The sequence below is a fragment of the Balaenoptera physalus genome, assembly GCF_965194825.1.
Source record: "Balaenoptera physalus genome assembly, chromosome: 20".
Taxonomy (NCBI): Eukaryota; Metazoa; Chordata; class Mammalia; order Artiodactyla; family Balaenopteridae; genus Balaenoptera; species Balaenoptera physalus.
Window position 1 is genome coordinate 15,446,656 of NC_138901.1, and position 17,492 is coordinate 15,464,147.

Consider the following 17,492-nt stretch of genomic DNA (forward strand, 5'->3'; position numbering starts at 1 on the left):
TATATTTATAAATTTTATATATTATTTCTTCACTAGCACATTTCCCCCCAAATGAAAGCAATGCCTACTCTGAACTAAGATTTTACCCAGTTATCTGTTATATGAAAAATATTGTAAAGACACTAAAGGATTTCAGAAAGTAAACCTGAAGATGTCAAACTATTTTGAAATTGAGAGGTTAAACTTTAGTCTGAAGCATGAGGTTTAATTTCTTCACAGAATGCTGCCAGTTAAATCTGCAACTTGAATCCCTAGATACTGAAATAAACTGGATGGCTCTTTAAGAAAACCTAGGATATGATATACAGATTCACCAAATCAACTTAACGGCAGAATCTCTCAAAACAGGAAGCTTCACTAGTGGATTTTAAATTAGACAATTTGCAAACAAATATACTTATATACAACCTTTTAGGAATACATACGTTAGGCAAGGACCCAAACATCAAAAAAAAAAAAAAAAAATCACAGGATGTGCCAAGAAAGATTACTTTAAAATGAATAAATCTGATATTAAAAATACTATCCTTATTAAAAATATCCAAATCAGGGACTTCCTGGTGGTGCAGTGGTTAAGAATCCACCTGCCAATGTAGGGGATATGGGTTCGAGCCCTGGTCCGGGAAGATCCCACATGCCGCGGAGCAACTAAGCCCGTGTGCCACAACCACTAAGCCTGCGCTCTAGAGCCCGAGAGCCACAACTACTGAACCCATGTGCTGCAACTACTGAAGCCCGTGCACCTAGAGCCCGTGCTCCACAACAAGAGAAGCCACCGCAATGAGAAGTCCGCGCACCACAACGAAGAGTAGCCCCTGCTCGCCGCAACTGGAGAAAGCCCGTGCACAGCAGCGAAGACCCAATGCAGACAAAATAAAAATCCAAATCAGTCTTTGTTACTATTAATAAGAATTATAGTTTCAGAGATAATGGAATACAAAATCCTTTGTATACTTATGAGGATAGATTAGTCAAAAAGGAGTGTTAACTTACAATGTACACAGTTATTAAATATACATAAATTTTAAAATTCATATTTTCTTGCATGGCAATGGTTAAAACGTGAATCGATTTATTTAATCTATTAATTATAGGCTTTCAAGTAAAAGTAAAATATTACTACTAATGACAGAAATGACAGTAAGTATAAGTGATTAGTACTTTCATTATCCTTTAATATATTAATTCTCCCTATTTAAAGGTTTCTTAAACATTGCGCAAAGTCATATGTATAGCTCTATAGGGGAAAATCTCAAAAACGGAAGAAGGAATACAAATCAAAATATAGTAATGGCAAACACTAGTAATTTACAAGTAAATTTATAGTAATTTAATCTAAATTATGTCCCTGAAGTCTATCTACTCTGAACATGTATTTAAGAAGAACAATTTAAGAAGGTAAATAACTACAAGAATAAGCCCAGATGAAATGCCTTTTTCTTTTGTGAGGTGGCTGAAGATCAGTCTAAATATTCTAATTTTGAAAAATCAAGTTCCTACTTTTAGTACATTTCTAAGTTACCATGGTTAGCTGAAGAACTAAAAAGAAAGAATAATTAAAAGCCAGAAAATGGACAGAGTCTTTTGAGAAAATGTAATCTATAAATTCAATTTCTTTTAAATTGATAATTACCAAATGGTCTAAAAATACAAGTAAGAATGGTAAATCTCTAATTCACCTTTCTCACCTGGGAAAACAGACAATATAAATCAACATAACTAGCAAATAATGTTAAGTTAAAAAAAAGTCCTTAAACTATGCAAGAACATCCATCTGCAAGCACTCCAGTTAATGAAAAAAGAAAGATTTGATGTATTAAGGAAATATGCTTACAAAATTCTGGTTTTCCATACTGTTATTTTTTTTAATGTATTTTACTTATAAGGATATTGCAATAGGAAGTAGAAATCTATTCTGGAATCACAATCTAACAAAAAAAGCAATCTGACCTTCCCATTTCATTAAAACACTGAGTTAAACAGCATTCTTTACAATGAACTATTATTTTTAAAAGTATAACACTTTAAAAGATTCATATATACACACACACAAGTAAACAAACACAATTAAAAATTAAATAAATGTACCTAATGACATTTCTTAATGGCTTCCCTGAAAACTAAGTGTAAAATTCTCTTAGGTGGCGTTTGCTTTTCTACAAAGCTCAAAGTAGGCCTCATAGCTCAGAAATCCATGTAATATACAAATACTCTACTCATACTCACAGGCTTTAGTTTTTCTTCCTCATTAGTCAATACTATATAGTCTTGTCTCCTGAAAACCGGAAAGGCTTCTTTTTATTCACCGGTCGTGCTGTTACCAGAGCTGACACGTCAGTAACGATCCACACTTTAATCTTCCCCAGCCAGCAATTCACACTGCTCAGAACTTACTGTGTGTTACAGGTGATACTCCTTATAGCAGATGCTGGTAATGGTCCCAAAGCACAAGTGATGCTCCCAAAGGACCTCAGAATCCCTAACAACATCACCTGCTCCTTTCCGTATCCAGAGATGCAATGTGGTTATTTGTTTTGAACAGCTAATGATTTCAAGAAAGATTACACAGACGAGTTCTTTTCATTAGCCTGCTTGACATGAGCTTATCCTTTCAGAATACTGCAGCAAATATAGATTGTAAGATTCCCTTAGGAAAAAAGAAATATTTATACAATTTTCCTCTGTGGCGCAGTTTAGTTTACCCTTCTGTTAGAGCAAAATGCTGGAAGAACTGGTTCTTGGGTTTCTAATGGCGCAGCGTTAACATAGTGAATGATTCACGGATGTTCTTAACATTCAGGAGTAACACGGAAGGCTAGCAATGCAGCCCAGGTCCAGAGCTGATGAATGGTGCAGTGCTGCTGTTGTCATAGCAACCGAAGGGAAAAAAGCAGCACCATATAAGGAGCTGTGACATGGATTCTGGGAACAATTTATATTAAAAAGCTGTAAGCTCCTTATGCCTTAAAGCTATAAACTCCTTTCTTACTGATTTCTCCTCAGATTTTACTCTTCTGAATTCCTAAATCAGAACTATGTGTATATTGCAAAAAAAAAAAAAAAAAGTAAATAAGACACTAACAAAAAACTGCATATTGGGGACTTCCCTGGTGGCGCAGTGGTTAAGAACCCGCCTACCAGCCTGCCAATGCAGGGGACACGGATTCAAGCCCTGCTCCGGGAAGATCCCACATGCCGCAGAGCAACTAAGCCCGTGCACCAAAACTACTGAGCCCGTGCTCTAGAGCCTGCGAGCCACAACTACTGAGCCCGTGCACCACAAATACTGAAGCCTGCGCGTCTAGAGCCTGTGCTCAGCAACAAGAGAAGCCACCGCATTGAGAAGCCGGCACACTGCAACGAAGAGCATCCCCCACTTGCCACAACTAGAGAAAGCTTGTGCGCAGCATTGAAGACCCAACACAGCCAAAGATAAATAAATAAAATAAATAAATATTTAAAAAAAAAAAAAAAAAAAAAAAAAAAAAAAAAAAAAAAAAAAAAAAAAAAAAACTGCATATTGAGGTTTCTGAAAAGATTAATAATACTTTAGCAAGCTAATATGTGCCTGTAATATCGTCACAGTTTATTGGGTTAAATGGTAAAATTAGACAGTGAGAAATAAGGAACTGTCTAAAATGTGAGACAGCAGAAAATTTATTTTTAAATAGAGATGTTAAAAACTTGATTAAATACCTTTCATTCAGATGGATCATCAGATAGACCAAAACTGCAGAACCATCAATTGACTAATATAATAGCAATGGTTTCAATTTCAAAGAGAGGTATACTACCTCCTATATTCCTTACAGATGCAGAAAGGTACAAAAGACACTAACTGCCCTGAAAATGCTCACAGCCTTCACGTGTGATCGAGGAAATTCTTTGTGTCAGTCGCTGGTGAGAAAGGGTTACTAGCCCACTCCATGCTTCTGATGAACTTTCCCTTCAGGGCCTGGAGAACTTTTCTCCTGTCATAGCTTCTCCTCACCTCCCTGGAATCCAGAAGAGTCCCTTCTCTTTCACTGGACAGCAGAATAGCTTCAAAAAAGAACCATGGGAGAAGGGGGAGCTAGGGAAAGTGTCAATGCATGGATTTAGCAGTGGTAACGGCACTCCCTCTGCAGTATTGTAGACATGGTTCTGAACTGACTTGAGAAAAAAATCTTTCACTAGGCTTCTGAAGCATGGTTCACTGGTACTATTCATCTATTTAGATAGGGCAATTCTATATGGAATTGTTCTATATTAATCAGTGTGGGTTTCTTTCCCATCACCACATATTTAATGAAATGTTCACAAACAAAGGAAAGCAAAACAATTAGGTAATTTTTTAATTATATTGTTCTCTTATGTGGGCAGCATTACCACTGTAATAATAATTCTGGTATAATTATATATTTGTTAGTCATAGATTTATGTTGCATTACTCTCCCTAGATGATGATAACCTCGGTAAAATGTGAATAAAAAGGACTGCAATGTAGTAAGAAGGACATGCACTTGGCTAGACTTTTGATTGTAGGTGTGATAATGGCTCAGTTGCTTACTAGACATACCCTGGGTAAGTCACTTAACTCCAACCCTCAAATTCTTCATAAGTAAAGTATGGGTAATAACATATTTTCTACTTTCTTCCTAAAGCTACTGTGGAAATAAAATAAAATAATGTAATGCAAAGGCTTGAAATTCTAAAAATCTATGTCATCTTATTTAAAAATACCTAATTAAGCAAAATAGCAAAGATGAACAGGAAAAAGGGATTTCAATAGAACTCAATAGACATGGAAAATAGCCTAAAAGAGTAAATATTTTTTCAGGCTAGTTTTATGTTTGACTGAATATTTGGTGTCAACATATTGCACCATTTTAGAATTATAGTAAACAGAGATTCTGTGGACTAGTGTTAAAGGAGTATTTAAGATAATCATGTAAAAGTAATTTTACTGCCCCAACATGACTTATAAACATCTTTAGAAAATGATAACTTGGAGATACAGAAGTATAAGCAATTTCTATAGAACGGTAATACTAAAGATCATGCAAAGAAACTTGTTTCAAATGATCTTCAATTACTTTTTCTCTCACCTAACTAGAAAACTGTAAGGCAAACCTAAAAATGAGCATTTACATTAGATTTGAAAATTCTATGGACAGCACACCTCTGTTCTGTTTCCCTGATAGTTTAATCTATCTAGTTTTTTTTTTTTTAATCAAATATTTTCTTGCCCCAGTGGTTATTTTTCAGGGAAATTCTCTTTGTGTCTTCTAGAATACCAAAAACTCAATACTTCAGGAAAAAGAGGGTAAATTCCCTTCTCCCCCTAATCAAGTTGAGCTGATCCATGCATTAGATGGATTCCAGAATAATTCTGGAAAAAATGCAAACTTGGACAACAAATCATTTTTCCACTGGCTTTCATTTTAATGTTGCTTATGCTCTGTAGGAGCTGACTGAGATGAGGACGTGGTTAAGATACTTTAAAAGACAAAGCACATAGGTTTGGTTTGGTTTTTGTTTTTTTAAAAATTGGATTTAACAAGGTAAGGGTAGAAAGAGATTTAAGACACTAAGCTATTCCCCTGACTACTAATTTTTAACTCCCTTATGATTAATTTAGGTAAGTCATTCTAAACCTTACACAGAGTTTTATATTCTTTTTATTCTTTTCCCAATCTTCTCCCTTTATAAGCTTTCTCTAAGGAGTAATCATCAGTGTTAAACTCTATAGTGCTTAAAGGTAGGGTAATACTTATGAAGAGGTGAATATATGAAATCTCTATTGGCACAGAAGTAAGAAAGTATTCATCCTACTTATTATAGCAATTCAAGCTTTGGCCAAATTTCTAATTTTGGTTTCTTCCTTTCCCAGGAATGGCTACTGTTCCAGATCAGGACTTCAACTTCCAAGAGAAGAGTGATGACTAACCGAGAAGAGAAAGAAATATATTCTTAAAAATCATATAATGTGGTCTCTACACATGAGCCAACTATTCATCTGGTGGTCAGTAAAAGAGTTTTAAAAACTGGCAGGGTTGGACATATTGAAAAGCAGTATTTCTGTTTAATGAATACTGTGAATTATCCTCTTAAGGGATTTCAGAGGATAATTTTTATTATATACAGTTTTTACTTGCTATGTTGACTTTATTACCTAAGCCCTGAATAAAATTTCCTCAAATGTGTGTGATGCTATCTCTACATTACAATCCCAATAGTTGAAAAAGATCATTAGCTGGCAGGTGGCTCTTTCAGAATGTTTTTATGGATAAGTAGAACATAAAAGGGCATATGAGTTACAAGACATACATATTGATTACCTTTCTCTCACTTTACTTAATTCACTAAATAAATCTTCAATTTATGAAACTCACTAAATGATATAGATGTACATATGACTTATAAAAATAGTCACTTTCAGAAGCCAGAAATATAGACTTTAACTAGAAAAGGAGGGAAAATGTGGACTAACCAACTCTAGCATGTATCAGAACACTGCTCATTATGTTGTCTAAACAAAACAGATCACTCAGATACATAGGTGATTCTCAAATGGCCATATTTCTTACTTTTTTTAAATGCAGCCAGTGACATGAAAGAATGAATGATAATGGGATAATAGAAAATGTCCTTTGGAACACTCTGCCCTCTGGTGTTTAAAATGTTCATCAAAGAGGGAGTATTCTGTCATGCCATGAATTTATTACTCTTACAAGCTGAATACATCATTTAGGGCACATAATATTCTATAATGAGAAAAAAAACATGGGTTAGCATTATAATAAGCACTGTTATAATGTGAATATATATTCTATGCTAAGCTTTATATAATCCCATACTATAATTTACTTCCTGTTTGGAGAGTCACTAAGAGGATTTCCTTTGAATCATGGATATTTACTTATTTGCCTTTATGATGCTTTGTGACTGAAGAGTATTACTGATGACCAACGTTATTTAGTACCTACATTCAATATCTGACGCTTTTTGAACTGCTCATATTCCATAGCAAGTGGGTAGATAAGTAGGGAAAACAGGGACAATTAACTTTAAAAATAGACTTCCTAGGAACTGTGCCAGAAAATCATGGTGAGTTTTCTGGGGAAATCACAAAGGAAGGATCGACAATGAAGAATTTTTTTTCTATAAACTTCACTGCCATCTTTAAAAGTGATATTCAACTCTTAGAAACACCACACACTAGCTCAAAAGGTTATCAGAGATTATCAACCAAGTACTTGCCAACTTTTTCACCTGTTAGGATTCCTTTTATTATTTCCTCCCATATAGACTTAAATTTTAAAAGGTTTTATCTGTCAAAAATTTTAGTTATTAATTTAAACAGAGATATAATAAACAATTAAATGGAGTTTCAAATAAATATAAGTTGATCACAGAAAGGTGATATAATTTCATCCAAAACAAAATAAGCTAGCCTGTATAATTTTATGACAAGTAAATGTATATTTTCTTTTAGGCTCTTTCAAATATTGAGAATTACATCCAGGGTGTACTGTCGAATGTAACAGAGCTTCATGGTAGTAACTGTCAAATCATACTTAAATGTTTGACACAGTAATACTAGGAACATAGAGAAACTCTATACAAACATTTCTGTATTCCTCTCAGCCCTAAGGCATTATTTTTCCTACTATACATATTATAGAGGAAAGAGAAGCTCAAAAAGTATTCATCTGTCCAGACGTACAGCTTACAAATGAATGAGTGTGGAATTTTAACCTGGTTCTCTGTCCAACTGGAAAGGCTGGGCTCTTGACCAGTATGGCACTATTGGTTCTTTTGGGCCTAGAGTTCTGAGCCTTAACTCTGCCACATTATAGATATATCAGTATCATTCTTCCATAAAGATCTGCTGACAACAAAACATTGCTTTATGATGGGTTCTCACTGTTAAACATTTTCCTTAATATTAACCACTTGTCCCCCCCTGGACCTGTGCCTGCTGTCTGTCCCAAGATTCCCTTGGATTAACAGGTCTCACCCTTTTCCTGTTCACACCACCAGTTACATACTGCTGATCACCCTAATGTTTAGGGTCTGTTTAGACCTCCTCTTAGTGATTGTTACCAGACTGTACCTTACTAAGTAGCCTTGAACAATGATAATAATAATATTATAGTACAGCTTAGAAAACATGCTCAGAGGACTGAAGTGTCTTGACCAAGGTCATACAGCTGATAAGTGGCAGAGTAAGGGCTTGAAGCCTGCATAACAAGTATAACTGCCTCCAAAGTTTGCCGTGGTTAACAACAACCTGCCTCCAAGCAAGAGACATAGAACAATTACTCCCTTTTTCTGCTTTAATCTTCTCCATTAATTACATTTAAACTAAAAAGGGTGGAATAAACATTGTTAAGTCACTGAAGTCCAAGTTTTATGAGTTTAAAAACACACTTGAAATCCAGGCCCACACAATTTACACTTGAGTTCTAAAAGAACATGAAGGCAGGAACGTGAAACTACTAATAGCATTCTCTGTAAACCCACGTAAGAAATTAGGAGGGCTACAGGACTAGAAAGTGGGAAAATATGCATTTCAAATAGTTTATAAAAAACCTTCATAAAAGGTAAAATGTTCACTAAGATTCAAGAAAGGGTCACAAAGGAAAGTAATTCCGAAATAATCTCGTGTCCATTTTGATATAGTTACTAGACTAGAAGATAAAGGAAATAACATAGACCTAGGACCATCTCGATACTGGACAGGTCTTTTTTTTTTTTTCAAAGCCATTCTTTTTATTTTATTTATTTATTTATTTTTTAACATATTTATTGGAGTATAATTGCTTTACAATGGTGTGTTAGTTTCTGCTTTATAACAAAGTGAATCAGTTATACATACACATATGTTCCCATATCTCTTGCCTCTTGCGTCTCCCTCCCTCCCACCCTCCTTATCCCACCCCTCTAGGTGGTCAAAAACCACCGAGCTGATCTCCCTGTGCTATGCGGCTGCTTCCCACTAGCTATCTATTTTACGTTTGGTAGTGTATATATGTCCATGCCACTCTCTCACTTTGCTGGACAGGTCTTAATGAAGTCTCTTAAGCTAGAGAAAGCAGATATGAAAATGGCTTTCCAGGATATAAAGGACTGCCATGTGGAAGAGGAGGTTCATTTATGTCATAAATAAACAGAACTAGAACTAGCAGGTGGGAACAATAGAGGATATTTGCATATGTGTAAATAGAAAATTGATGGTTAAAACTATTCAACAAAATAGGCTAAGTACAAAGTAGAAAGCTTGCCATCACTGAAATTTTTCACATAGAAGCCACTGACTATCCACTTAAGATTGCCATGAAAATGAAATCTGCTCACTACGTAAAGCATTTCATACCGTCTAGAACAGAGAAACAGCTCAATATACATTATCTATTATTACTATTAGTATTATTATTACCTAAAAGTTTAATAAAACTTGCCTGTAAAATCATCTGGACCTGCTGAGTCTTAGGGTTCTTTGATTTCTATGGTTACTGGGCTAGTCATATTTTTAAGTTTACTCGGGTCAATGTTACAGTTTGTTTTCTTCCATTAATCTAGTTTTTATGTTGTTCTGCTATAAGCCTGTATACTATATTCTGTTACAGTAAAGAACATTATTATCAGCAGCTATTTCATTCCTTGTTCTATGTATCGCATATGTTAACTTTTCTCTCTCCTCTTTTCCTCTTTGGTGGAAAATCATACCTGTCAAAGATTGTTCTACTCTCTTAATCTTTTCAGTGCACTTGTTTGTGGCTTCACTGATCAAGAATTTTTATTTTGTTTTTTAGTTTTACTCATTTTTGCTTTTAATTTTTTGATTACTTGTTTTATGTTTACTTCTTCTTCTTCTATCTCCTTGAGTTAAATTAATAGTAAATTTACTTTCGGTACTTCTTGTTTTCTAATAAAAGCACTCGAACATACATACACCATATATATATGCACACTGGAAAAGAAGAAATCAATTAGTATATGATAAACACTAAGGTGAGGGTACATCTGGTTCCTCCAGGGCAACTGTGATAGAGGTAGTTGTGTTGTTCCTTTAGGATTGTAGGGTGGTGGAGTTTCTGGCTGCAGTCAGGCCTTCCTGGAGATTCTGAAAGCTATCCTAACACTTCACTAAATGTCTTTCTGTTTAGACTAGCCAAGGCAACTCAGTTTTCTACAACTGAGATCCTAACCAAACAACTACTAAGACAGAAAAAGAAAGTAGGGGATCAGCTCATTTGCTTACCAGTTAAATTCTACATCAAAGAAAAGAACACCTCTCAGGAATTTTTTTTTTTTTAAACACAGATGAAGGCTAAAAATAACAGTTTCACGGGAAAATTATAAAAACATCTTGTTGGGAATTACCCTCATTTGTACTATATGCTATAGTTTTCCTAGGAAGACACTATTTTCTTCTAGAAAATATTAGTCTTCAAATAAAAAAGAATACATTGTAGGAGGTAATGACCATTTAGAGAGATACAAAGAAATGGGAAACTGAGTACAAGTTTATAAAGAACAACTTCTCATAGGTAGGTACTGATAAGAGTTCTGTTGAAAAATACTATCATGGTTTCTTACAATCTTGCATATACTTGGCTAAGTCAACTCAGACCCTAAAATGTGAGTATTTGACTCTAGAGGTTCCTGGGCACTGCTGATCCTCACCAGAGGATTCTGGCTCTTCCTCCGTTAAGGGACATTTTGGCATTTTTTTTCAACCTTTACCCAGTAATGGTTGAATAGAGGTAGGAAGACAGAACTACTGTATTTCAGTGGAATATACACAGCAACACTATAGTTGCCTTAAATAATCCCACTATAAATACCACAATGGTATAAATAATGCTTTTACTCTGTATGAGTGACTTTCATTTAAATATGAAAAAAAATAGGAGAAGAGAAAATTATTTGCTCTATACAAACTCTTGAGTTCCTATAAAAATCTAAAAAGAGCAGATTTAATTATGTTGCAAATTCAGCGCATGCAAACATCAAATAAAGAACTCTTTATTTGATAATGTATGTTGCCATTTAGGTGTTCAAAATATACATAATGACAAAGACTCTCTCCTTAACTAAAATTTAGTCAGGCTGCTCTGAGCCCCCTATCTATCTATCTGTCTATCTATCTATCTATCTACCTACCTATCTACACAATTTTTAAAAGTTACACTCCACTTACAGTTATTACAAAATATTGGCTCTATTCCCCATGTTGTACAGTACATCCTTGTAGCCTGTCTTACACCCAGCTTAGACCAGTTGTATCAAGAATCCTGCAAAGTCAGTTCAGCAAGAACCCCCCACACTTGATATCTAATTCCCTGGTTTGCCTTCAGCAAGAATTCCCCTACCCTTGATGTCTCCACTTAGTAATTTTCCATCCACTGCCACCCTTGCCATCTTCCTCCCTGGTTATAAATCCCTAGCTGTATTTACTCTTATCCTACAGTAGCACGAGTACACTAAGATAAGTCAAACTGTGAAGACTAACATGATCTCTAGGCTCTTTATATTTCCAAACTGGCTTTTCAATAATTTTCTCAAGACTATATTTCCACTTTATCCAAGATATAAAATGAAAACTAACATTTATCATAACTAATAAGAACCTGCTGTATAAAAAATAAATTAAATTTAAAAAAAAGAAAAGTAACATTTATCAATGTTTATTACATGCTAGGTTGTATGTTTAAGAAATCTTATTTAATCTTCATAGCAACCCTGTATTTTTTCTAATAAAATTTACTAAAGTACACCTTGAATTCCAGTGTTTCTAACAATTGTAAGTAATTATTCTTATTTGAAGAACATATCATAAGTACACTACAATATATCAGACTATGTAGACTATGTATAGACTCTTTTTAATGCCAAAATAGCTGTAAGCAATTTTTCCAGGATGTCTCAGAAACAAGTCAATGATTCCATTTTATTAATAACGTATTTTAAAATAATATTTTGGCCTTAGCTAGCATCTAAAATAACTAGGCTGCAGCATGATCAGACTGGTTATTGTAACTTATTTACCATCTAAATTGGATTGCCACTTGGTCATTACAATCTACTGGTAGCAAATACTTTAAAAATCAGGCCAAAAAATCTTTTCTCAGAGGCTAATGCTAATTAGTATTCCCAGATACTAATCCTTTTGATATCAGTATTTTAAGGTTACTCCTCAGAACAGGAGAGGGACTTACTTAAGGCTATTAAATAAATTACTTGAAGGTCATCCTCCAAAGGCTCAGAATTCATATTTGACAGCTGACAGAAAGTCACCCAAATCTATTTTAAAATTATAATAATGACCGTTGCTAACATTTATTGGACTACTTATTCTATGCCAGACGCTGTTTTATGAGCTTTTACACAAACCAACTCATCCAATTCTCTTATAGTCCTATGAGGTAAATACTATTATTATTCTTATTTTAGAAACAAGGAAACTGAAGTATAGAGACTAAGCAACTTTACACAAGTTGACACAATTAGAAAAGGGCAGTCAGGGTCCATTTCGTTATATTGCCTCATGAGATACACTGGGTTTTACACATAAAAATACAAACATGATAGAAGGATATACAACAAAATTCCTGTCATTTTCCTCCTGCTTTTGAGTTAGAGCTATCATATCTCCACTCCACCACCAAATGAACGCACCTGTGACGTGTGTATGTTTGCATATTATTTTAAAACACAAGTGCATTACTATTATTGATATTTAGATTTTCATTTTTTACTACATAAACAATATTATATATACATACACATACACACATATACATTTCAAATTTGTTCAAATTTATTTATAAAATACAATGTTAGCAATAAAATTGTTGTGTCAAAGATTATGTACATTACAATTTTGATACATATTTCAAACTGTTCTACAAAAAGGCGTACTGGAACTTCCCTGGTAGCACAGTGGTTAAGAATCCACCTCCCAATGCAGGGGACATGGGTTCGATCCCTGGTCCGGAAAGATCCCACATGCCGTGGAGCAACTAAGCCCGTGGCCACAACTACTGAGCCTGCGCTCTAGAGCCCGTGAGCCACAACTACTGAAGCCCGCACGCCACAACTACTGAAGCCCGCGTGCCTAGAGCCCGTGCTCCACAACAAGAGAAGCCACCGCAATGAGAAGCCTGCGCACTGCAACGAAGCGTAGCCCCCGCTTGGCACAACTGGAGAAAGCCTGCGCACAGCAACCCAACGCAGCCATAAATAAACAAATAAACAAATAAAATTTTAAAAACTTTAATAAAAAAAGGGTGTACCAATTTACAGCCCTACTAACAGTATGAATACTCAAAATTTAACTTTTACTAAACCTACAGTGTACATAGTAGGCAGACAGTGTAAATTCATTAAGTGTTGAATGAGTGAACTACTGGCACTCCCAATTATCTATATTTTAAGAAGTATGCTGAGGGGCTTTATGATTTTATGAACAAAAGCATCTGGAAAAGGTCACTGAGTAAGAATCCAGAGAACGGGGGCAATCCCATGACCACAGTTACTGGGGCCAACGGTGTGTCTCTGCACTCTCTTCCACACCTCCCCCAGTGCAGAGCAACATCCACTGAGCAAGTGAACCTTGAGGCTTGACTAACCTCTAGGTCTTCTAGTTTCCCTATATTGGCTTAAACCATTTGGCTATGTTACTTTTTTTAACAAAAAAGTCTTAAGCGATATACCAGATGCCTTGGGTGAGTTGGTTAAGTTCTCTAAACCTCAATTTTTTCATTGGTAAAATGAGACACATTTAGGGTTTAAAGGCCTAGGTATTAATCTTGGCTCTGACCGTTTCCTAGTTGTATCATTTTGAGCAAGACATTTTACCTCTCTAAGATTTAACTTATTCATGTGTAAAATTGAGATACATGTGAAGAATACATGAGTTTACATGTGTATGTCAACACAACAGGCACTCAAATGAGAATTATTATCGTTATTACTATTACTCATTAAAAAGTATAATTTTTAAAACGTGTAAAGTTTTAAAGTTCCAAATTGGTGTCTAATGCTAAAAGAAATTTTTAAAAACTTCTCACCAAATTTAACAATTTTGTTAACAATAACAGCGAACACATTCTGAGCATTTATTATTTGCCAAACACAGTTTTAATCAAGTATTAAGCAATGTGATAACCATCAGTGGGTTATAGACCTGACTATCCATGAGGTAGGAGGTATTGTTAACCCCATTTTGCAGATGAAGAAACAGAAGCAGGCAGTAGTAAAGTGACTTTCTCAGAGCTGGGATACAAACTCAAGCAGTATGACCACAGAGCCTGTTTCTCTCTTGATCACTTTTATGGTAACTTGTTTTTGTACAGGATAGAGCTATATATATTCTAAATATACATAGTTAATATATATATAATTAGTTTTCAAGCTTCAAATTACATGTCTTTATTCTTGAGCAAACCTTTCCCCATTCTCACTCCCTCGAGACTAAAGAGAAGTCAAAGTATTTGGAAATGGATCTTCACATACACCTGTGTGTATAAGACAAATACGTTGAGAGTACAAAGGTTATATAATAATAGGAAAAGGTTGCTCCATTATGTTTTACAAGATAAAACAAAAAAAAAGATTAACTGTCTTTTCAACCTCTACTAACTCGTTAGAAGTTAAAGATCTATTAAAGATCAGGAAAACACACCCAAGGTTAATGGGATACTCCAGACCCCCGTACTCTATCTACTCTTAGCACATTTGCCACCAAGATCTGATTAAAAGCTAAATCAGATCATATTACATCCCATTCCAGCTCTGCTTAAAATCCCACAGAGTACGTTCCTTACCATGATTCTAAAGACTCTGGCTTCTGCCTACCTCTTCAATTATTTCATACTTCCCTCCCCTCTGACTTATTTTGCTGACAACACACCTGCCTTCTTTCTAATCCTTGAACATGCCAACGTTGCTTTCTGCTTTAGGACTTTTGTTCCCGCTGTTCCCTCTGCCTGGAAGGCTCTGATCCCAGATCTTCCCATGGCTGGCTTCTTTTTGTTATTCAGACCTCAGTTCAAATATCTCCTTCTCTGACTCTCCTTGATCACTTCATAGAAAGAACCTACCTCTACCCCAGTCTTTCTCACCTTCACAGTACTCGTTACTATCTAAAATTATTTATTTATTGGTTATATGTTTATTATCAGTCTCCCTCCCAACTGGAGTATAAATACCTTGAAGGCAGGAGCCTCAACTGTCTTTTCCTCTACTCTATTTACTGTATCTATAGCAGTGCCTGGCATATAGTAGGTCCTAAACAAATATTTGTTTAATGATTAAGTGAAAAGCACAGAAGAATAATGAGCAAACTACCCTGACCATAGCAGAGACAGGGGACTAAATATTAGAAAGTCAGAAAGAAAACAGAAGAAAATAACTATTCTGGCCCTACTTATTCAGTTTGGTTGTAATATGAATACAAGAAGGATAAGGTAGTTGGAAGTTTAGATGAATGGAAATGCATAAATTAGGAAGTGTAGCCCTAATGGCCATATTAAATTAATGTATTTTGTTAAGAACCATTCTCTGAAGGACATTTCCTTATGGTCAGTTAATCTTTTCCCATACAAAGTTCTTTTTACTTATTTATAACAAAATATAATTAGGAAAGGAAAGATAACTGATGAATAATCTACTAAATAATATTTTTAATTTAAATTTCAAAGTAATTTCATTCCAGGTTAAACCAGAAAATTCTTATCATCTAATTCACTTGGCAGAAAATTGGCCACAGAAAAATTTTCATGGCATGGCATCCTCTTTCAGGAGACAGATTTCTTTCATTCAGATATTTAAAAATGCATTCTCAAACTTCAAATTCTTAGGCCTCTGACAACCTCTTCGGTAAATAAAATTATTTGAGAGGATGATTATACTTCGAGCACTGTAAAATTAAAACTGAATAGTTCATACCTGTAATTAACCAAGTGTACTTCCTATTACTGCTTCCCTGTACTATCTCTGTGACATCAGGCATGTTGTTGACTTTGTTAGTATATGTATTTATCTTTTAGGTCATCTAAAGGTTGTCTATTTAACTTAAAGTTCAAACTGGGATAGGCTAATGGGATAGGAAAGTGCTATCTCTAAAACCTCAGGCAATTCAGCTAACTTCTATATGGAAACTGAATTTTTCTTACTATTTCTTCCAATATGTGTAGTAAAATGAAGCACATCACTACACAGCCATCAGATTTGATTATTTGTATTTTCAGTAATCAATAATACCTTAAACTGTAAGAAAAAGCAGGGATTTCTAAGCATTGAAATTTTTATTCAAGCCCAATCATATAAAACTTACCCTGTTTTCAGATAACAGAAGGAATAAGTATTTTAGTAAAATGTTATTAAGCTACTTTACTGATTTTTACCTAATGACCCAAGAATCAAAGTAGACTTTGACTCAGTCATTTGAAGATGCCTAAAAAAAACAATAAAAAATATAAGAGGCATAACTTATGCTTTGTGCAGGTTGTAAAGAAGCATAAGTTATGCTCTGTGGAACTACAGAATAAAGAAATACTATTATTTTAATGAAAATTATAAAAATTGTAGAAGTTTCATTCAAAATAGATGGAAGAGTCTGAAAAATCTCATTTCCCCCTCTATCATCTTATTTTCTTTTGAATTGTCATTCGATAATCAACACTACTGTCTAACTCAATGCCAGACACATAGGAGGAAGTCAATATAGCCTTTGGGAATGACTTCATTTCTTGCCTCCATACACTGATAATCCATTCAATACCAGTCAACTTACTGATGTTGATATAAACTAATAATGTTAAAAGAAACCTGACAAAGTGATCCAGGTGTACATATTTTCGCACATAAGTATCATTTAATATATTAAAATTTCTTCCCTGAAAAAGCTTTAAGGGATAAAAGTTCATTTAATCAAGACACAGTTTCATACCTAACAACTTGATCTGACTGCACAATACATACTGTGAGATCATATTAAAGTCAATCCACAACTTATGAATTATAGTAAATATCCTAACAAGTTGGAGTACTGTACCATGGAGAGGTAAATATCTAGATCAGCTTTTAAAAATAGGTATGAAATATACAAATCAGGACTTCAAACTGATGTACCTTTGCTAAACTATGAAGCTTTTATTATTCTAAAATTACAATATCTCCATTTGGTAATCTGACATGAACAAGCTGATAAATGCAATCAGAACAACAGTATATTCTGGCAAAACTGAAAACTTCCTGAAAGCCTAGAAAAATATGTCCACAACAGATGGATCATTTAGGAAATAAATACAACAATCTGTCAAATGGAGCACTATTCTAATTCCCTAAACTAAAATCAGTAGGAGCTCCACTTTCCAAGAGTCTGTGACATTAGTAAGGCCAAAGAGGAAAAACCTAGAGATGCACATAAACATATCTGATATGACCTAGAGTGCCATACTGTTAGGTTTCCTGTTAAATATACTAAATTTAGGTAA

At 34.6% G+C, this 17,492-nt stretch overlaps 1 protein-coding gene across 18 annotated transcripts in view; it reads right to left on the reverse strand.

Moving 5' to 3' along the window:
• Positions 1 to 17,492, reverse strand: part of TANC2 (tetratricopeptide repeat, ankyrin repeat and coiled-coil containing 2) — a gene marked incomplete at its 3' end in the record, with an annotated part of 361,692 nt that overhangs the window by 224,398 nt on the left and 119,802 nt on the right. For 2 of the 18 annotated variants that reach the window (XM_082443057.1, XM_082443056.1), the window contains exon 1: positions 2,227 to 3,058. The exons of the other annotated variants lie outside the window; for them this stretch is intronic. Of the gene's footprint in view, positions 1 to 2,226; positions 3,059 to 17,492 lie in introns of those variants that run through there. 18 annotated transcript variants of the gene reach the window in all.